We start from the raw sequence: 22619 nt of genomic DNA, 5'->3' as shown, positions 1-22619 counted from the left end.
ATGTTGTCCGGCCATGGTGTGGCGGTATTTGTTCCTTATATGTGGTATTATAGGTCACTGTGTGGTGGTAATATGGTGTCTGGTCATGGTGCAGTGGTATTTGTCCCCTGTATATGATATTAATGGTCATTTTAAAAATTGAAAAGCACAAATATACCTAAATTGTATTGGATATTTTAAGAAATTATTAATAGGATAGAGTAGAGTAGGGCCCGGCTAAAAGAGTCTACCTTGTTATGATGGTGGCGGCTACAAAAATCTTTTGACTGTGGACAGTTTGAGGGATGGAGGCGGGGCTGGGGTGGAGCCTGGGGCCCCAAAATTCCTAGTGGCTGCCTTGGGTACACTATGCTGAACATCATGAATTAACATCCCTGTATCAAGCCTCCAGATGAAGCTGTTTGGGAAAAGCATCAAGGCGGATTATTGAGCCATTCTGATGAGTACCATAGGACATATCTGGTCCTATTTAATGCATCAGTGTATTTTATACATATACACATTTATGTTTATACACACGTGGTCAAAATTGTTGGCACCCTTCGTTTAATGGCAGAAATACCCATAATGGTAACAGAAATAACTTTAATCTGAGAAAAGTAATAATAAATGAAAAATCTATGAAAATGAAAAAATGAAAGTCATTGATTTTCAACCATGCTTCCACAGAATTTAAAAAAAGTAAAACTGATGAAATAGGCCAGGACAGAAATGATGGTACCCTTAACTTAATATTTTGCTGCACAACCTTTTGAGGTAATTCCTGTAAGTGTCAATGAAACTTTTTCACCTCTCGACAGGTATTTTGGCCCACTCCTCAAGAGTAAACTGCTCCAGTTGTCTCGTGTTTGAAGGTTGCCTTTTCCAGACGACATGTTTAAGCTCTTTCCGAAGATGCTCAATATGATTTAGGTCAGGGCTCATAGAAGGCCACTTCAGAATAGTCCAATGTTTACCTCTTAGCCTTTCTTGGGTGTTTTTAGCTGTGTGTTTTGGGTCATTATCCTGTTGCAAGACCCTTGACCAGCGACAGAGACGAAGCTTTCTGACACTGGGCAGCACATTTCTATCTAGAATCCCTTGATAGTCTTGAGATTTCATTGTATCCTGCACAGATTCTAGACACCCTGTGCCAGATGCAGCAAAGCAGCCCCAGAACATACAGTGCCTTGCGAAAGTATTCGGCTCCCTGGAACTTTACAACCTTTTCCCACATATCATGCTTCAAACATAAAGATACCAAATGTAAATTTTTGGTGAAGAATCAACAACAAGTGGAACACAATTGTGAAGTTGAACGAAATTTATTGGTTATTTTTAATTTTTGTGGAAATTCAAAAACTAAAAAGTGGGGCGTGCAATATTATTCAGGCCCTTTACTTTCAGTGCAGCAAACTCACTCCCGAAGTTCATTGTGGATCTCTGAATGATCCAATGTTGTCCTAAATGCCTAATGATGATAAATATAATCCACCTGTGTGTAATCAAGTCTCCGTATAACTGCACCTGCTCTGTGATAGTCTCAGGGTTCTGTTTGAAGCACAGAGAGCATAATGAAGACCAAGGAACACAATAGGCGGGTCTGTGGTACTGTTGTGGAGAAGGTTAAAGCCAGATTTGGATGCTAAATGATTTCCAAATCCCAAGGAGCACTGTGCAAGCGATCATATTAATAATAATTTTATTTATATAGCGCCAACATATTCCACAGCGCTTTACAAATTATAGAGGGGACTTGTACAGACAATAGACATTACAGCATAACAGAAATCACAGTTCAAAATGAGGGCCCTGCTCGCAAGCTTACAAACTATGAGGAAAAGGGGGAGACACAAGAGGTGGATGGTAACAATTGCTTTATTTAGTCGGACCAGCAATAGTGTACGGCTCAGGTGTTCATGTAAAGCTGCATGAACCAGTTAACTGCCTAAGTATGTAGCAGTACAGACACAGAGGGCTATTAACTGCATAAAGTGTATGAGAACATGTTGCGAGGAATCTTATGTTTTACCCTTCGCCACGACAGCACCCACTTTGAGAGAGGGACCCGCCCATAGGAATAGGAAACCTACAGAGACAAAAGGGCGGTCCCCCTCTCCTCAGTTGGTTTCCTGTTCCTATCGGAAGATCTAGGGATTCCTACAGTTGGAGGTGGTTGGAGGTCCTCCGCATTACCTGATGCCTGGCACCCGCCTGTGTGGTCCTGCGGGGACAGCAGGGGCTGCGGCATTGGAAGCAGTGGCGGGGGAGCCACTGCACGCATCCTCCCCCCTCATCTGTGGAGATCCGGCAGGTTCCGGGTGATCGAACCCGGCCTATGGAGGGCCCATGTGTGGGGTATCGTCGGCCGCCAGCGACGCTGTAGAGGCGGCGGCGGCTGCATCGCGCGGGTAAGTCCGCACTAATCTATTGAACCGGAAGTGATTGGTACACTTCCAGTTCGCGGCAGGAGCAAAAAAAAAAAAAGAGACCGCGCTTTACAAATTCAGGCCGGGGACGCCGAGCAGATCGCTCACCATGCTGTCCCCGGCACATGATGATCTCCCACCTATGGTGGAAGATAGCAAAGAGAAAAGCAGCGCTAGATCGTCTGCAAAGAAGAGTGGTCGCTCCATGGCAGGATCTGACACTCATTCCAGGACCAAGACGAAGAGTAGAGATACGGATCTACTCACACCCCACACAGCGGCTTCACCTCCAAGACCGGTATGATAATAGCTTCACTGGGTGAGTGTCTATAATCCTCTACCTATAAGCTGATCCCCTCCTTCTCTGCCTCTCCCTCTAGGCTAAGAAGACCAGTAAATCTAGGCATAAGCAGTGTGCCCTATGTATGCAACCCCTGCCCGACACATATCACAAGAGGTTATGTCAGACCTGCATTAATCAGACTTTACAGGATGAGGCGGCTGTTACGGCCACAAACATCCGTTCCATGATAAGACAGGAGATCCAGTCTCTCGGAGCGAAATCTCATAAAAAACATGGAAGTAGGCACCACTCTCCCGTCTCCAGTTCAGAATCTGAAGAGGGCCTTATCCGATCCTCTAATACCTCAGGATCATCCCCTAGCTCTTCTGAGGATGAGGGCGGTGCATGTTTTCCTGTCGACAGCATAGATAACCTCGTAAAATCCATTAGGAACACCATGGGGTGCCCGGATACTAAGAAAGTAACAGGATATAATGTTTGCTGGACTAGGCCAGAAAAAACGCCGTGCCTTCTCGGTCAATACCACTATTAAGGACCTTGTTAAGAAGGAATGGGACAAACAAGGGAAAGGGTTTCTCCCATCATCCTCTAAAAGGCGTTACCCCTTTAGTGATGAGGATCTAGCGGTGTGGTCCAAAGTCCCTAAAGTGGACGCGGCAGTGGCGTCAACCTCAAGACAGTCCTCCCTTCCGGTAGAGGATACGGGAGTTTTACTGGATCCATCAGACCGTAAAACAGAAGCTCTCCTCAAAAGATCTTGGGAGACAAATACAGGAGCCTTTAAGCCAGCAATATCAGGCACGTGCACAGCCAGGTCTTTACTAGTCTGGATAGACCAGCTGGAGCAGCAAGTAAAGGGCAAGGTGACGAGAGAAAAAATTCTCCAATCTGTGCCTTTAATCAGGAGTGCTGCAGCTTTTTTAGTCGACGCTTCAGCGGACTCCCTCCGGTTGGCGGCGAGGTCAGCAGGTCTGGTCAATGCGGCTCGTCGAGCCCTCTGGTTAAAAGGATGGAGGGGAGATGCACAATCGAAATCCAGATTATGTTCAATCCCATGCCAGGGTGAGTTCCTGTTTGGGAAGGTCCTGGATGACCTACTGAATAAAGCAGGAGAGAGAAGGAAGGGCTTTCCTAAACAGTTTCTTCCTTCTTATAGGAGAGCGTTTAGAAGACGGCCATTTAACAGGAGGAGGCCGTATGAGCCACAGAAAGACCATTGGGAGTCAAAGGAATCAAAACCGAAAGGTGCCTTATACAGTAACCCTGAGACATCTAGACGTGGTAGATACCATCAGTAGAGACATCCCAGTTGGTGGGAGACTGAAATATTTTTATCATCAATGGGAAAACATAACCTCAAATCAATGGATCCTCCGTCTAATAAAATCTGGACTAAAATTAGATTTCTTTCAATTGCCACGAGATAAATTTATCATAACATCACTGAAAGCGCCGGATCAACAAGAAGCGCTTCAGTTAGAAATTCTGAGCCTTTTGGCTAAGAATGTTCTCGTTGAAGTACCAAAAAATCAGGAAGGGAGGGGATTTTATTCCCCTTTATTTCTGGTTTCAAAACCTGATGGTACTTTTCGGACTATAATAAATCTGAAGAAACTAAATTCCTTTTTGTATAAAAACACCTTTAAAATGGAATCAATAAGATCTACTATTAAACTTTTGTTTCCTAGGTGCTTTATGACGGGTCTGGATTTAAAGGATGCATATTACCATCTTCCAATCCATGCAGACCACCAAAAATATCTCAGGGTGGCAGTAAACCTACAAGGCCGGATCTGTCACTTCCAGTTTACGGCCATGCCATTCGGCCTTTCTATGGCCCCTCGAATTTTCACGAAAGTCATGCTAGAGGGTATGGCCTATCTACGTCATCAGGACACGCTAATTGTGCCCTATTTAGATGATTTCCTAATAATTGGTAATTCAGCATCTCAGTGTGAAGAACGCTTGTCTAATACCATTTCATCATTACAGGCTCTAGGCTGGATTGTAAATTTCAAAAAATCAAGGCTGCATCCAGAAACTCTTCAGTCCTTCCTAGGACTACTCTTGGACTCTGTAAGTCAAAAATGTCTCTTACCAGAATCCAAAAAATACCATAATTTCAAAGGTCACTATGGCAAGATCTAGGCCTCACATGTCCCTTAGAGATGCCATGTCTCTTCTAGGGTCTCTCTCCTCCTGTATTCCTGCGGTGCAATGGGCCCAATTCCATACTAGGGCTTTACAACACCAGATACTTCATGCTCAAACACATTGCCGGGGTCATCTAAATTCTAAGATCACCTTATCCGATGAAGTGCTTCAGTCTCTCCTTTGGTGGTTAAATAAAGACCATTTGTCCAGAGGTGTCTCTTGGACAATAAGGTCCTCTAAAATACTCACTACCGACGCAGGTCCAGAAGGGTGGGGGCCCATCTAGACCAAAATATAGCCCAAGGTCGCAGGAATTCTTTAGAAATTCAGCACTCCTCAAATTGGAAGGAATTAAATGCAGTTTATTATGCCTTAAAATTTTTCCTTCCTCAGCTCCGAGGGTCTCATGTGAAAATCCTGTCGGACAACAACAGTGGTCGCATATTTAAATCGGCAAGGCGGAACGCGATCAGGAAGTCTGTGTTCAGCAGCAGACATCTTCGAGCTAGCAGAACCCAATTTACTTTCACTCACGGCTCTACACATCAGAGGAGTAGAAAATTTAGAAGCCGACTTCCTAAGTCGCCACACGCTTCGCCAGGGAGAATGGACTCTCAATCCTCGGATATTCAGGAAGATAGTGGACATATGGGGCCTTCTGCAGATAGATTTATTTGCGACCAGGAACAACAGGCAGGTACCGATGTTTGCTTCCCTGAATGTGTCAGATCATCCAGATATAATAGACTCTCTCCATTATCCATGGAAATACGATCTGGCCTACGCTTTTCCACCAATGATGCTACTTCCAATGGTGATCAAGAAAATAAGGGAAGAAAAAGCAAAAGTAATATTAATAGCTCTGTTTTGGCCAAAGAGACCCTGGTTCTCCTGTCTTCGAGCGATGTCAGTTTGCGATCCCTGGATTCTGCCAATGACACCAGACCTCTTGTCTCAGGGTCCATTCTACCATCCATGAGTAAAGGGACTCCACCTTACGGCGTGGAACTTGAAAGGCAGATACTAACGCTAAGGGGATTTTCTCAAAAGCTTATTAACACACTGCTGCTAAGTAGAAAGAGGTCTACAACTCTAATATATAGCAGAGTATGGAAGAAATTCCTTACCTTCTATACAAAGCCCTTCTCTAGTAAGGTTCCTATTAAAGCTATCCTAGAGTTCCTACAAAAGGGACATGAGCTCGGTCTTTCAGTTAATACCTTAAGAGTTCAGGTGTCTGCTTTAGGAGCCCTTTACAGTGCTAACATAGCGGGTGACAGATGGATAGCCAGATTTATTAGAGCATGTGAACGATCTACTCCGATTCATGTCCCACGTCTACCACCTTGGGACTTGAATCCAGTTCTAGACGCCTTAACTGGACCTCCTTTTGAGCCTCTAGATTCTATCCCTCTAAAAAATATCACATACAAGGTAGCTTTATTGGTAGCCTTAACATCGGCCAGACGAGTAGGAGACATCCAAGCCCTCTCCATAGACCCTCCATTCTTAATGACATATCAGGACAGAGTTGTTCTCAAACCAGATCCATCATATCTCCCTAAAGTAGCGACAAAGTACCATAGATCTCAGGAAATTTTCCTGCCTTCCTTTTATGATAATCCACTAAATCCAGAGGAAGAGAAGCTACATATGTTGGACGTAAAAAGAGCAGTCCTAAGCTACATAGAGAGAACCCAGTCCTGCAGACAGAGTAGGGCTCTGTTTGTATCTTTTCAGGGTCACCGGAAGGGCCACGGTGTCACGAAAGCTACCTTGTCCCGTTGGATCAGAGAGGCTATTCATCTTGCATACTTGTCAAAAGGCAAAGATCCTCCAGAGGGAGTGAAAGCACATTCAGCTCGGGCTGTGTCATCCTCGTGGGCGGAGAACAAAGACATCTCCATCGAGCTCATATGTAAGGCCGCAACCTGTTCGTCGCCTTCAACTTTCTATAGACATTATAGACTTGATCTGTCTTCTGCATCTGACTTGGCATTCGGGAGAGCCATCCTTAGTACGGTAATCCCACCCAGGTGAAGGTTCTCTGAAAATCTCTCAAAGTGGGTGCTGTCGTGGCGAAGGGTAAAAAGCCGGATTACTTACCGGTAATGCCCTTTTAATAAGCCACGACAGCACCCTGTCACTTCCCACCCTAATAGTTATTGATACAAGATATTCTCATGGGTGAATATAGATATAAGATGTACTAAAAATTACGGAGATATACTAATCTGACAACGGCGGTTCCTCTCGTACTCTGAAAAACAACTGAGGAGAGGGGGACCGCCCTTTGGCTCTGTAGGTTTCCTGTTCCTATGAGCGGGTCCCTCTCTCAAAGTGGGTGCTGTTGTGGCTCATTAAAAGGGCATTACCGGTAAGTAATCCGGCTTTTTTTTGTTTTGTTTTTTTTTGTTTGAATGGGCCACACAGGGATAGTTAGGTTAATGTGTTGAGGCGGTAGGCCAATCTGAGCAAATGAGTATTTAGGGCACGCTTAAAACTGTGGGGATTGGGGATTAATCGTATTAACCTAGGTAGTGCATTCCAAAGAATCGGCGCAGCACGTGTAAAGTCTTGGAGACGGGAGTGGGAGTTTCTGATTATTGAGGATGCTAACCTGAGGTCATTAGCGGAGCGGAGGGCACGGGTAGGATGGTTGACTGAGACCAGAGAGGAGATGTAGGGTGGTGCTGAGCCATGGAGTGCTTTGTGGATAAGGGTAGTAGTTTTGTACTGGATTCTTGAGTGGATGGATAACCAGTGTAATGACTTGCACAAGGTAGAGGCATTGGTGAAACGGTTGGTGAGGAATATGATCCTGGCTGCAGCATTCAGGACAGATTGGAGCGGGGAGAGTTTGGTAAGAGGGAGGCCGATTAGTAGAGAGTTGCAATAGTCCAGATGAGAATGAATAAGTGAAACAGTAAGAGTTTTTGCAGAGTCGAAAGTAAGAAAAGGGCGAATTCTAGAAATGTATTTGAGATGCAGATAAGAAGAGTGAGCCAGTGATCGGATGTGGGGGGTGAATTAAAGCTCGGAATCAAGCATGACCCCAAGGCAGCGGGCATGTTACATAGTAACATAGTAACATAGTAACATAGTTAGTAAGGCCGAAAAAAGACATTTGTCCATCCAGTTCAGCCTATATTCCATCATAATAAATACCCAGATCTACGTCCTTCTACAGAACCTAATAATTGTATGATACAATATTGTTCTGCTCCAGGAAGACATCCAGGCCTCTCTTGAACCCCTCGACTGAGTTCGCCATCACCACCTCCTCAGGCAAGCAATTCCAGATTCTCACTGCCCTAACAGTAAAGAATCCTCTTCTATGTTGGTGGAAAAACCTTCTCTCCTCCAGACGCAAAGAATGCCCCCTTGTGCCCGTCACCTTCCTTGGTATAAACAGATCCTCAGCGAGATATTTGTATTGTCCCCTTATATACTTATACATGGTTATTAGATCGCCCCTCAGTCGTCTTTTTTCTAGACTAAATAATCCTAATTTCGCTAATCTATCTGGGTATTGTAGTTCTCCCATCCCCTTTATTAATTTTGTTGCCCTCCTTTGTACTCTCTCTAGTTCCATTATATCCTTCCTGAGCACCGGTGCCCAAAACTGGACACAGTACTCCATGTGCGGTCTAACTAGGGATTTGTACAGAGGCAGTATAATGCTCTCATCATGTGTATCCAGACCTCTTTTAATGCACCCCATGATCCTGTTTGCCTTGGCAGCTGCTGCCTGGCACTGGCTGCTCCAGGTAAGTTTATCATTAACTAGGATCCCCAAGTCCTTCTCCCTGTCAGATTTACCCAGTGGTTTCCCGTTCAGTGTGTAATGGTGATATTGATTCCCTCTTCCCATGTGTATAACCTTACATTTATCATTGTTAAACCTCATCTGCCACCTTTCAGCCCAAGTTTCCAACTTATCCAGATCCATCTGTAGCAGAATACTATCTTCTCTTGTATTAACTGCTTTACATAGTTTTGTATCATCTGCAAATATCGATATTTTACTGTGTAAACCTTCTACCAGATCATTAATGAATATGTTGAAGAGAACAGGTCCCAATACTGACCCCTGCGGTACCCCACTGGTCACAGCGACCCAGTTAGAGACTATACCATTTATAACCACCCTCTGCTTTCTATCACTAAGCCAGTTACTAACCCATTTACACACATTTTCCCCCAGACCAAGCATTCTCATTTTGTGTACCAACCTCTTGTGCGGCACGGTATCAAACGCTTTGGAAAAATCGAGATATACCACGTCCAATGACTCACCGTGGTCCAGTCTATAGCTTACCTCTTCATAAAAACTGATTAGATTGGTTTGACAGGAGCGATTTCTCATAAACCCATGCTGATATGGAGTTAAACAGTTATTCTCATTGAGATAATCCAGAATAACATCCCTCAGAAACCCTTCAAATATTTTACCAACAATAGAGGTTAGACTTACTGGCCTATAATTTCCAGGTTCACTTTTAGAGCCCTTTTTGAATATTGGCACCACATTTGCTATGCGCCAGTCCTGCGGAACAGACCCTGTCGCTATAGAGTCACTAAAAATAAGAAATAATGGTTTATCTATTACATTACTTAGTTCTCTTAGTACTCGTGGGTGTATGCCATCCGGACCCGGAGATTTATCTATTTTAATCTTATTTAGCCGGTTTCGCACCTCTTCTTGGGTTAGATTGGTGACCCTTAATATAGGGTTTTCATTGTTTCTTGGGATTTCACCTAGCATTTCATTTTCCACCGTGAATACCGTGGAGAAGAAGGTGTTTAATATGTTAGCTTTTTCCTCGTCATCTACAACCATTCTTTCCTCACTATTTTTTAAGGGGCCTACATTTTCAGTTTTTATTCTTTTACTATTGATATAGTTGAAGAACAGTTTGGGATTAGTTTTACTCTCCTTAGCAATGTGCTTCTCTGTTTCCTTTTTGGCAGCTTTAATTAGTTTTTTAGATAAAGTATTTTTCTCCCTATAGTTTTTTAGAGCTTCAATGGTGCCATCCTGCTTTAGTAGTGCAAATGCTTTCTTTTTACTGTTAATTGCCTGTCTTACTTCTTTGTTTAGCCACATTGGGTTTTTCCTATTTCTAGTCCTTTTATTCCCACAAGGTATAAACCGCTTACACTGCCTATTTAGGATGTTCTTAAACATTTCCCATTTATTATCTGTATTCTCATTTCTGAGGATATTGTCCCAGTCTTCCAGATTAAGGGCATCTCTAAGCTGTTCAAACTTTGCCTTCCTAAAGTTCAATGTTTTTGTGACTCCCTGACAAGTCCCCCTAGTGAAAGACAGGTGAAACTGCACAATATTGTGGTCGCTATTTCCTAAATGCCCAACCACCTGCAGATTTGTTATTCTGTCAGGTCTATTAGATAGTATTAGGTCTAAAAGTGCTGCTCCTCTGGTTGGATTCTGCACCAATTGTGAAAGATAATTTTTCTTGGTTATTAGCAGAAACCTGTTGCCTTTATGGGTTTCACAGGTTTCTGTTTCCCAGTTAATATCCGGGTAGTTAAAGTCCCCCATAACCAGGACCTCATTATGGGTTGCAGCTTCATCTATCTGCTTTAGAAGTAGACTTTCCATGCTTTCTGTTATATTTGGGGGTTTGTAACAGACCCCAATGAGAATTTTGTTACCATTTTTCCCTCCATGAATTTCAACCCATATGGACTCGACATCCTCATTCCCTTCGCTAATATCCTCCCTTAAAGTGGACTTTAGACAAGACTTTACATAGAGACAAACCCCTCCTCCTCTCCGATTTTTACGATCCTTTCTAAACAGACTGTAACCCTGTAAGTTAACTGCCCAGTCATAGCTTTCATCTAACCATGTCTCGGTTATTCCCACTATGTCAAAGTTACCTGTAGATATTTCTGCTTCTAGTTCTTCCATCTTGTTTGTCAGGCTTCTGGCGTTTGCGAGCATGCAGTTTAGAGGATTTTGTTTTGTTCCAATCTCCTCACTGTGGATTGTTTTAGAAATGTTCTTACCTCCCTTCTGAGTATGTTTTCCTGGGTCGTCTTTGTTCGAGTCTAATGTTTTTCTTCTCGTCCCCTCTTCTTCTAGTTTAACGCCCTCCTGATGAGTGTAGCGAGTCTTCTGGCGAATGTGTGTTTCCCAGGTTTGTTGAGGTGTAGTCCGTCTCTGGCGAGGAGTCCATCATACCAGTAATTCACACCGTGGTCCAGGAATCCAAATCCTTGTTGTCTGCACCATCGTCTTAGCCAGTTGTTTGCATCAAGGATCCTGTTCCATCTCCTGGTGCCATGCCCGTCTACTGGAAGGATAGAAGAAAAAACTACCTGTGCATCCAGTTCCTTTACTTTCTTCCCCAACTCTTCAAAGTCCTTGCAGATTGTCGGTAGGTCCTTCCTTGCCGTGTCATTGGTGCCAACATGTATCAGAAGAAATGGGTGGACGTCCTTGGAGCTGAAGAGCTTTGGTATCCTATCGGTCACATCCTTGATCATCGCACCTGGAAGGCAGCATACTTCTCTTGCAGTTATGTCCGGTCTGCAGATGGCTGCTTCGGTGCCTCTCAGTAGTGAGTCTCCCACCACCACCACTCTTCGTTGCTTCTTGGCTGTACTTTTTGCTGTCACTTGTTGCTGTGTGCCCTTTTCTTTTTTGCTTGCTGGTATTGCTTCATTCTTAGGTGTGCCATCTTCATCCTCTACAAAGATTTGATATCGGTTCTTCAGTTGTGTGGTTGGTGATTTCTCCATGGTCTTCTTGCTTCTTTTGGTCACATGCTTCCACTCATCTGCTTTTGGAGGTTCTCTGACACTTTTTGCACCTTCTGTGACCAGTAGAGATGCTTCTGTTCTGTCTAGAAAGTCTTCATTCTCTTTGATGAGTTTCAAAGTTGCTATTCTTTCTTCCAGACCCCGCACCTTTTCTTCTAAAAGGGCCACTAGTCTACACTTCTGACAGGTGAAATTGGATTCTTCTTCTGGTCGATCTGTGAACATGTAGCACATGCTGCAGCTCACCATGTAGGTTGTCACATCTGCCATGTTGCTCCTAGATCCTGCTGACTTGCTGTGTGTTTTCCTTCTTGTGTAATCTACTCAGCCAAGCTCTCTTGCAATAATGTCCTACAGGCAAAAATTTGCGCGCCGTAAGGCGCGCGGTTTGGTGATGCTTTCGAAGCAGCTGGTCCCGGCTGTACCCAACGATCTTCTAGCTTAGGGAGACTTCGCTTCTCCCAGAAGGCACCTGGAATATGCAAATTAGCCTCCTGAAGCTTGAATCCCTGGTTTGGTGATGCTTTCGAAGCAGCTGGTCCCGGCTGTACCCAACGATCTTCTAGCTTAGGGAGACTTCGCTTCTCCCAGAAGGCACCTGGAATATGCAAATTAGCCTCCTGAAGCTTGAATCCCTGGTTTGGTGATGCTTTCGAAGCAGCTGGTCCCGGCTGTACCCAACGATCTTCTACTTAGGGAGACTTCGCTTCTCCCAGAAGGCACCTGGAATATGCAAATTAGCCTCCTGAAGCTTGAATCCCTGGTTTGGTGATGCTTTCGAAGCAGCTGGTCCCGGCTGTACCCAACGATCTTCTAGCTTAGGGAGACTTCGCTTCTCCCAGAAGGCACCTGGAATATGCAAATTAGCCTCCTGAAGCTTGAATCCCTTTGAATGTTGCTTTGGAGTAATGGTGGAACCGCACACAGAGATGGCAATGTCAGGCAAAGGTAGGTTAATAGAGGGAGAAAACACGCGGAGTTCAGTTTTTGACAGGTTCAGTTTCAGATAGAGGGAGGACATGATGTTAGAGACAGCGGTAAGACAATCACTGGTGTTTTCTAAAAAGGTCGGCGTGATAACAGGAGAAGAGGTGTATAATTGGGTGTCGTCAGCATAAAGATGGTACTGGAAACCAAATCTACTGATTGTTTGTCCAATAGGGGCAGTATACAAAGAGAAGAGGAGGGGGCCTAGGACTGATCCTTGAGGAACCCCAACAGTAAGGGGAAGGTGAGAGAAGGAGGAACCAGCAAAAGATACAGTGAAGGATCGGTAAGAGAGATAGGAGGAGAACCTGGAGAGAATGGTGTCCTTGAGGCCAATGGAGCGGAGCATAGTGAGGAGGAACTGATGATCCACAGTGTTGAATGCTGCGGAGAGATCCAAGAGAATTAGCATGGAGTAGTGACCATTAGATTTAGCTGTTAGTAGGTCATTAGAGACTTTAGTGAGGGCAGTTTCAGTAGAGTGTAAAGAGCAGAAACCAGATTGAAGAGGGTCGAGAAGAGAGGTATCTGAGAGATAGCGGGTAAGACGGGAGTGGACCAGGCATTCGAGGAGTTTAGAGATGAAGGGAAGATTAGAGACAGGTCTATAATTAGCGGCACAATTTTGATCAAGGGACGGTTTTTTAAGTAATGGATGTATGATGGCATGTTTAAATGAGGATGGAAAGATACCAGAAGTGAGAGAAAGGTTGAATATTTTTGTTAGGTGAGAGGTGACAGCCGGGAAAAGGGACTGGAGGAGGTGTGACGGAATGGGGTCACTGGTGCATGTGGTTGGGTGAGAAGATGCAAGGAGCCTGATTACTTCTTCTTCTGTAACTGGTTCAAAGTCAGAAAGTTAACTAGATGCAGTGGGGGAGGGCGGACAGTGCATGGTATGAAGAGATTGGGAGATGATTACCTATTGAAATAGAAGGAGTATCATACCACTGCAAATCTACCAAGACCTGGCCGTCTCTCTAAACTTTAAACTCAAACAAGGAGAAGACTGATCAGAGATGCAGCAAAGAGGCCCATGATCACTCTGGATGAACTGCAGAGATCTACAGCTGAGGTGAGATAGTCTGTCCACAGGACAACAATCAGTCATACACTGCACAAATCTGGCCTTTATGGAAGAGTGGCAAGAAGAAAGCCATTTCTCAAAGACATCCATAAAAAGTGTAATTTAAAGTTTGCAACAAGGCACCTGGGAGACACACCAAACATGTGGAGGATGGTGCTCTGGTCAGATGAAACCAAAATCAAACTTTTTGGCAACAATGGCAAATGATATGTTTGGTGTAAAGGCAACACAGCTAATCACCCTGAACACACCATCCCCACTGTCAAACATGGTGGTGGCAGCAACATGGTTTGGGCCAGCATTTCTTCATCAGGAACAGGGAAGATGGATAAAATTGATGGAAAATGGATTGAGCCAAATACCGGACCATTCTTGAAGAAAACCTGTCCTGGAGTCTGCAAAAGACCTGAGACTGGGACAGAGATTTGTCTTCCAACAAGACAATGATCCCAAACTAAAAGCAAAATCTACAATAGAATCGTTCACAAATAAACGTATCCAGGTGTTAGAATTGCCAAGTCAAAGTCCAGACCTCAATCCAATCGAGAATCTGTGGAAAGAGCTGAAAACTGCTGTTCACAAACGATCTCCATCAAACCTCACTATCTCGAGCTGTTTGCCAAGGAATAATGGGCAAGAATTTCAGTCTCTCAATGTACAAAACTGATAGAGACATACCCCAAGACACTTGCAGCTGTAGTAGCAGCAAAAGGTATTAAGTTAAAGGTGCCGAATAATATTGCACGCCCCACTTTTCACTTTTTTGAATTTCCACAAAAATTTAAAATAACCCATAAATTTCTCAACTTCACAATTGTGTTCCACTTGTTGTTGATTCTTCACCAAAAATTTAGATTTGGTATCTTTATGAGATCCTCATGTGAGACCATATGCAGGTGCACTTGGGATTGGGTTCCGTCTGAAGCATGACATTGCTAGGCCTCCTGTGGTTGAAGTGTGTCAGCAGGTCATGAATGATGAAGACACTGATGCTATGGACTGGCCTACCCATTCCCCAGACCTGAATCCATTCGAGTACATCTGGGACAGTACATCTCGTTAAATCCACCAACGTCACATTGCACCACAAACTGTACAGGAGTTGACTGATGCTTTATCCCAGTTCTGGGAGGAGATCCTACAGGAGAACATCCGCCTCCTCATCAGGACCATGCCCAGGCGTTGTAGGGAGGTTATACATGCACGTGGAGGCCACACACTACTGTGCATAATTTCCTTGTCTTGAGGCATTTCCACTGAAGTTGGATTAGCCTGTAATTAGATTTTCCACTTTGATTTTGAGTATCATTCCAAATCCAGACTTCCATGGGATGTTCATTTTGATTTACATTGATCATTTTTATGTTTTATTTTTCTCAACGCATTCCACTATGTAATGAATAAAGATATGCAGTTTGAGGGGCCCAATTACAGCTATTGCTGTAGGAGCTATGATTTCTAGCTATATAATAATAGAGTATAATAAAGTTGCTGTGGACGTGACTTAACTAACATTGTAACATTGTGCAGTGACTCTGTTTTCCCTGCATTTCTTGTTGCTACAAGTTTGATTTTTTTTTTCGCGTTAAACTTTTAAAAAAAAAACCCTTTTCCAAGCCTCTGTTTTTTCTGGTGATGCACTGTACTACTGTAGTGCCGTGTATCATCACTGTCTGTCAGTGTAATACTAATGGCCCCATACACATGAGGTAAGTGTTGGCTGAACGGTCATTTGGCAGACGGCTATCTCTCCCGACTCCCCCATACACACAAATATGAGAGAGTTGCATTGAGACTCCTCTAGAGGATTATCTACAGGAAGAACAGACAGATTAACCTCTGAAATTCAGGATGCCAGATCCTTCTCTGCACTGACAACATGCGTCGGGAGGCCCCAAATACATTATATAGTCGCCCAGACCCCTAAAATCAATGCTTTCATGTAAATTTAATGTGTATGGGGTGTTAAAATGAAACTTATTGGATGCTGCCTCTGGCCCGACCTAATAGACCTTTGTGAATTGCAGGCCCAGACACCATTATTAGGCATGTAAGTATCGTAGTAACTAGGCCGCCCCATACTATCGAGTACTTAGGGGAGGAGGGTATTCAGCCGAACTCTGTCACACCTTCTTAGATGTCATATATGCTTTACACAGCGGAAGTGGTTAAGCTGCCAGGGTTTTGTTGCAGCCGCTTCAGTGCCATCCCTGCGGTGGAAATCTATGTTCTGGGGCTCAAAAGACTTAATATTTTTTTAACCACTGTAGCATGGCTAAAGCTTGTATAGTCGATGGGAGGTATGTATCACAGAGAAGGCTTGCCGCTGTGATGTAACCCGGAGTGTTTTGTTTAATACACATAAGGCAATAAGGAATTGTTTAGGATGTTTGGGTCAGGGTTACGGGTAGCTATGAGAGATGGGAGGGTCTGGCTACCCATATACCTCACCCCTGGGTAAGGGGCATAACCATGCCTATTTATGTTTGTTTCAGGACCTGTGGTGATGTCATAGCCACATGTCTAATCATGTGACGTTACTTCACCAATGGGTGTGGTTTCAGGCTACTTAATGGAGATGTGTAGCACATGGTGAGAGAGAGTGTTTGGAAGTCTGCCAGGGTGGACAGACTTCCATGTGTCCTGGCTGGACACTGCAGAGTGGCCTGTGTGTTGGACGGTTCCAAGTGGGGACAGACGTCCTGAACAACACACAGAGACCATCTTTAGGCTGGAGAGCCTACGTGCTGGACATAGCACGGTCTGTGTGCCCACAGACGTGAGAGAGAGCGGAGCTCTATTATGGACATTGAGGAAACATCGATCTGAAGTAAGACTGTTTACCTGTTGTTCCTGTCTTGCTGGTTTATGGAGCAATAAACCTGAGAACTTTTAAAGAAACTTGTCTCCTGAGTGTCATCCGCCGCACCTAAGCGAGTGTCCCCTAGACCCGTAGCGGGTGAAACGCTACAATTGGTGTTTTAGACTGCGGGCAACGATCCAAGGAGCACGTGTTGCAGCGCTGGCTGGTCTGAGCCAGAGGAATGGACGGTCTTGAAAACCGTGAGTAGTGCTGATCGGGATCAGTGAGAACTGTTGTTTTGGGATACCTCTGAGGAGAAGAGGGATCCGGGAAACTGTGTGGCCGGGCACCAACAGGTAACGGACAGGTGTCCGTGTGTACTGACCGGGGTCAGACTGGAAGAAAACAGAGACAGTGCATCTGGGCATCTCTGAGGCTGAGGGGTGTCCAGGAGCCCGTGAAGTTGCCAACGGGTAACGGTCTGAAAACCGTGTATTGTGCTGACCGGGGTCAGTGAAAAACTGTTTTTGGGCTATGTTAAAGCTGGGTGCGTAACGGTCTGAAAACCTTGTATTGTGCTGATCGGGATCAGTGATAATTTTTTGTAACAGACAGGAGTCTGTGCTTTGCTGACCAGAGGTCAGTAAGAGACTGAGTTTTTTTTTCCTGAGAGTCAGCTTGCTGTGGCTCAGTGAGGTCACGAAGTTTGCTGTGGCTCGGTGGGGTCACGAAGGTGACAAGCGGCTTGCTGTGGATCGGCGGGTCCACGAAGGTGACAAGCGGCTTGCTGTGGATCGGCGGGTCCACGAAGTCTGTGGTTGAGCCGTGCAGCGCGGTTGCAGCAAGAGGTTCCGCAGCAGCAGGAGCTGCAGTGGCGGCAGCAGCTGTTTGTGATCAGCACCCGGAGGTGCCAGTGATTTGGGACTGCAGCAGGGGCTGTAGCAGTGCCAGCAGGAGCTGGTGAAGTGTTGAAAAAAAAAAACAAAAAAAACATTTTTTTTTTCTCTTTGCAGACTCTTAAAGGGCCAGTACAGGCCCAGAGACTAAGTGGTGTACTGTGCGAACTGGGGCCTGAGTGCCGTGGGGGAAGTCCAGAGTGTACCCCAGGGAAGGGAGTGTCCCTAAAAGTGGGCGGGGACCCAAACGGGGATGGTTGCCCAAAAGGGGGTGGAGTCCCAAAAAGGGGCGGTAACCCAGATAGGGGTAGTAGCCCAAAAAGGGGTGGAATCCCAAAAGGGGGCTGTAACCCGAACAGGGGTGGTGTCAAAAAACAGAGCACTTGCCCAAAAGGGGGCGGAACCAAAAAAAGGGGAGCCGATCAGTGACGAGTCACGACTGTGTCCTTTTTGGCTGGATGGAGAGCATGTGCGGGGGTTGTTAGACCCGGGGAGGGAAGCGTCTTTGCTGAGGACCCTTCCAGGAAGTTCTGTGTCACCTGGGACAAAGGCGAAAATAAGTGGCATAAGTGGGGACGCTAAAGGTCTTCAGGTAGCCACTCTCTACATTGTCGCAGCTGATGTTTCCACATACCATGAGGTGGCTGTAGTCCCGAACTTGCCGTGTCCTATGGTAATAGGACAAGATTTGGAAGCACTGTGGGACTGGTGGGAAAAAGGTGAAGTGTTTGTGGAAATTATGTGTATGGGAGGTAGTAATGTGAATGCGCCCCCTAGTGTGGACAGACCTAAGCTGGACATGCCCAAAGAAAATGGTGAACGGGCCCAACTTGGTGAGACAACATTGGCAGAAACACCTCCCAACACTGATGGGTCAGGTATAAGGGCGACCAGAGGAAACCGTGCGTCTGCCGAACTTACTGACCTGACGTCACCTGAAGTGTGCGACAGTGTGACTGGTAATGAACTGGTAGATAAGGATGTGGTGGTTAAACAGAGTGGAGCTGACACCCAGTTAGAGTGTGACTTGGGGGGTCGCCTTATTGTGGGGTGTGACACAGACTCCAAGGGTGACTGTGACATGACAAGGCCAGTAACAAGTGCTACAACTGAGTATGATGTACCGGTATCAGAAATACTGACACAGGGGAACGACAGGGCTCCACAGGGTGAAGACAGGATGGCAGTGACAGCCATGCCAGAAATTGTGACCTGTTTAAGTGGGGACTGTCGGTTCCAGGAAGACCAATTGGGTGGTGGTGACTTCCATTCAGATGATGACACCAGTGGAAAAGAGTGCAGTAAGGCTGACTCAGGTTCCGCTGGCAAGTCTTCCTCCCGTCGCCGGAGACGTAGAAAAGGCAAAGGGGCTGAACCAGTTGCACCTTGTGAAGATGTGACGGAAGAGGGTGAAGGCTCCAGAAAATCTGGTGCTGAGGACTTGAAGTGTCTGGAGTACTTTAAAGTCCCAGGGGAACGGGACGAACCTAAGGATGTCACCGCTAAGACCCCAGAGAGGGTTGACGCTGACAGTGCAAAGTCTGAGGGTGCAGAAGTGGAGGTGGCCACCAAAGAAGTGGTGCCTGAATTAGATACCTCCTCAAGTGATGCATGCTCCACCAATCCGGAGGATGGGAGAAGCGAGATAGAGCTGCTCAAAGAGTCTCTCAAACAAGAAAAGGCCCTGAGACAAATGGCGGAGCACAGGTTGGATGAGATGGAGAAGGAGGTCTCTGAGCTCAGAGGTCACCTGACAGTGTGGCACAGTGAGAATAAGGCCTTAGGCGAAAATGTGGTAGTGCTCCGAGAAGCAGCAAGAAGTCTTCTTTCAGAGGAGAAGTTACGGGTCCGAGACGTACAGCAGTCATCCCCGAGTGATAACAAGGCGGAGCTGCCGATACCCATCCTGGCAAAGGTTGTTGAGAAGGGTAAAACTGAGGAAGAGCTCGCGGTAAAGGCAGAACAAGACAGTCACCCGGTCATGGCAGATGTCTTAATGGAAAGGTCCAAAGAAGAACCGGAGCCGTCCGTCCATGAAGAGAGTGAGACCCCGCTCTTCAAGAGTGTGATAGATGTACCCGAGGATGTGTAAGAAGCCTGTACCGGTGAAGGTGTGCATGAGGCCTTTAGAAAAGCGGTGGAAGCATGTAGTGTGCACTGGGCACCAGAGACTAAACAGTTGGTGATACTGTCGACTATGGAAGTCACAGTGAAGCGGGTGGCTGTCCTGAGGGATATGCACCTACACTGCCTCCGTACAAAGCAGAAGATCATTTTGAAGAATGATGAAGCCATTCGACGTTTGGAGCGTGAAAGGAAAGCTCTTAGTCGGCTGGGCTTAGTGGAAGACACAGTCCAAGTACCTAAAGGTCTGGTGGCGAAAGTCATTGGGAAACTTGGGAGAGTGATGCAGGAGATGGTGGATAAATCCGGTCTGAAGAGACTGAGGATACCCGCTGATGAAGAGGTCCAGGTCTTGGGTGAAGATGGGATGGTTCCGTTCCTGGTTGTCGGATCCAGAGAGAGTCTCAGGAATATCCGCATGCTCCTGGAATATCGCATGGCATACCTAAGGGAGGTAGAGCAGCTGAGACTTGAGAGATGGCAAGTTAATAGACAGCTGCCAGAGATGCGAAGAAGTTTGCGTAAGACCAGAAGTCCTCAAGCGGAAGCTAGCAGGGGACATAGAGAAAAGTGGATGGATTGCTCTCCAGGCAATAAAAACCATGGGAGAAGGTGGCCTGATGAAACGGGTGGAAGCAGTGATGCCTCAGTTAGCTCAGGGTTAAGTGACCTAAGCAGGAGATCCTGTAGCAGACGAGATGACAAGGGGTCATCGTTATTAAGGGATCTGACCGAAAGGGATGACAAATGCCGACGAAAGGGTTCAATGACAGGCCCTGACTTAAACGGACGGTTTGACTGTCAGGGACGACTGAGAGGGGTCTCTAGTCGGTTTAGGACAAGTGCCAAGCCCCACGGCTTTAGGCAGAGGGGGGAGGTATGTAGCATGGCTAAAGCTTGTATAGTCGATGGGAGGTATGTATCACAGAGAAGGCTTGCCGCTGTGATGTAACCCGGAGTGTTTTGTTTAATACACATAAGGCAATAAGGAATTGTTTGGGTCCGGGTTACGGGTAGCTATGAGAGATGGGAGGGTCTGGCTACCCATATACCTCACCCCTGGGTAAGGGGCATAACCATGCCTATTTATGTTTGTTTCAGGACCTGTGGTGATGTCATAGCCACATGTCTAATCATGTGACGTTACTTCACCAATGGGTGTGGTTTCAGGCTACTTAATGGAGATGTGTAGCACATGGTGAGAGAGTGTGTTTGGAAGTCTGCCAGGGTGGACAGACTTCCATGTGTCCTGGCTGGACACTGCAGAGTGGCCTGTGTGTTCCAAGTGGGGACAGACGTTCTGAACAACACACAGAGACCATCTTTAGGCTGGAGAGCCTACGTGCTGGACATAGCACGGTCTGTGTGCCCACAGACGTGAGAGAGAGCGGAGCTCTATTATGGACATTGAGGAAACATCGATCTGAAGTAAGACTGTTTACCTGTTGTTCCTGTCTTGCTGGTTTATGGAGCAATAAACCTGAGAACTTTTAAAGAAACGTGTCTCCTGAGTGTCATCCGCCGCACCTAAGCGAGTGTCCCCTAGACCCGTAGCGGGTGAAACGCTACACCACGTTACCCCCAAGGGTGGTTTGCACGTTAAAGACCAGGCCAATTTTTACAATTCTGACCACTGTCCGTTTGTGAGGTAATAACTCTTTAAAGGGAATCTGTCACCCTGAAAATCACGGGTGAGGTAAGCCCACCGGCATCAGGGGCTTATCTACAGCATTCTGTAATGCTGTAGATAAGCCCCCGATGTTACCTGAAAAAGGAGAAAAAGACGTTATATTATACTCACCCAGGGGCGGTCCCGCTGCTGGTCAGGTCGGATGGGCGTCTCTGGTCCACTGCGGCGCCTCCCATCTTCATTACAAGACGTCCTCTTCTGATCTTCAGCCACGGCTCCGGCGCAGGCGTACTTTGCTCTGCCCTGTTGAGGGCAGACAAAGTACTGCAGTGCGCAGGAGCCGGGCCTCTGACCTTTCCGGCGCCTGCGCACTGCAGTACTATCCTCTGCCCTCAAGAGGGCAGAGCAAAGTACGCCTGCGCCGGAGCCGTGGCTGAAGATCAGAAGAGGACGTCTTGTAATGAAGATGGGAGGCGCCGCAGCGGACCAGAGACGCCCATCCGACCTGACCAGCAGCGGGACCGCCCCTGGGTGAGTATAATATAACGTCTTTTTCTCCTTTTTCAGATAACATCGGGGGCTTATCTACAGCATTACAGAATGCTGCAGATAAGCCCCTGATGCCGGTGTGCTTACCTCACCCACGATTTTCGGGGTGACAGGTTCCCTTTAACGCTTCAACAGATCTTGGTGATTCTCAGAATGTTTTTTCATGACATATTGTACTTAACGTTAGTGGTAAAATTGCTTCAATATAACTTGCGTTTATTTGTGTAAAAAAATAACATTTGGCAAAAAGTTTGAAAATTTAGCAATTTTCAAACTTTGAGTTTGTATGCCCTTTAATCAGAGAAACATATCACATAACATAGTTCATTAATTTCCCACATGTCTACTTTACATCAGCACAGTTTTGGAAACAACATTTTTTTTCATTAGGAAATTTTAAGGGTTAAAAGTTGACCAGTGATTTCTCATTTTTACAACAAAATTTACAAAACCATTTTTTTAGGAACCACCTTGCGTTTGAAGTCACTTTGAGGGGTCTATATGGCAGAAAATACCCAACAGTGACACCATCCAAAAACTGCACCCCTCTCGCTGACCAAAACCACATTCAAGAAGTTTATTAACTCTTCAGACGCTTCACAGGAATTAATAGAGTGTGAAAGGAAAAAAGAACATTTAACTTTTTTCACTAAAATGTAACTTTAGACTATTTTTTTTTTATTTTCACAAGGGGAAAAGGAAAAAATGAACCTCAAAATTTATAATGCAATTGAACATGCCAATACCCAATATATGGGGAAAAACCACTGTTTAGGCGCACGGCAAAGCTCGGAAGAGAAGGAGCACCGTTTGACTTTTTCAACGCAAAATTGGCTGGAATTGAGATCGAACGCCATATCACATTTGGAGAGCTCCTGATGT

The sequence above is a fragment of the Ranitomeya imitator genome, chromosome 2, assembly GCF_032444005.1.
Source record: "Ranitomeya imitator isolate aRanImi1 chromosome 2, aRanImi1.pri, whole genome shotgun sequence".
Taxonomy (NCBI): domain Eukaryota; kingdom Metazoa; phylum Chordata; class Amphibia; order Anura; family Dendrobatidae; genus Ranitomeya; species Ranitomeya imitator.
The sequence above is the reverse complement of the archived record's forward strand: the minus strand, read 5'-3'. Positions refer to the sequence as shown.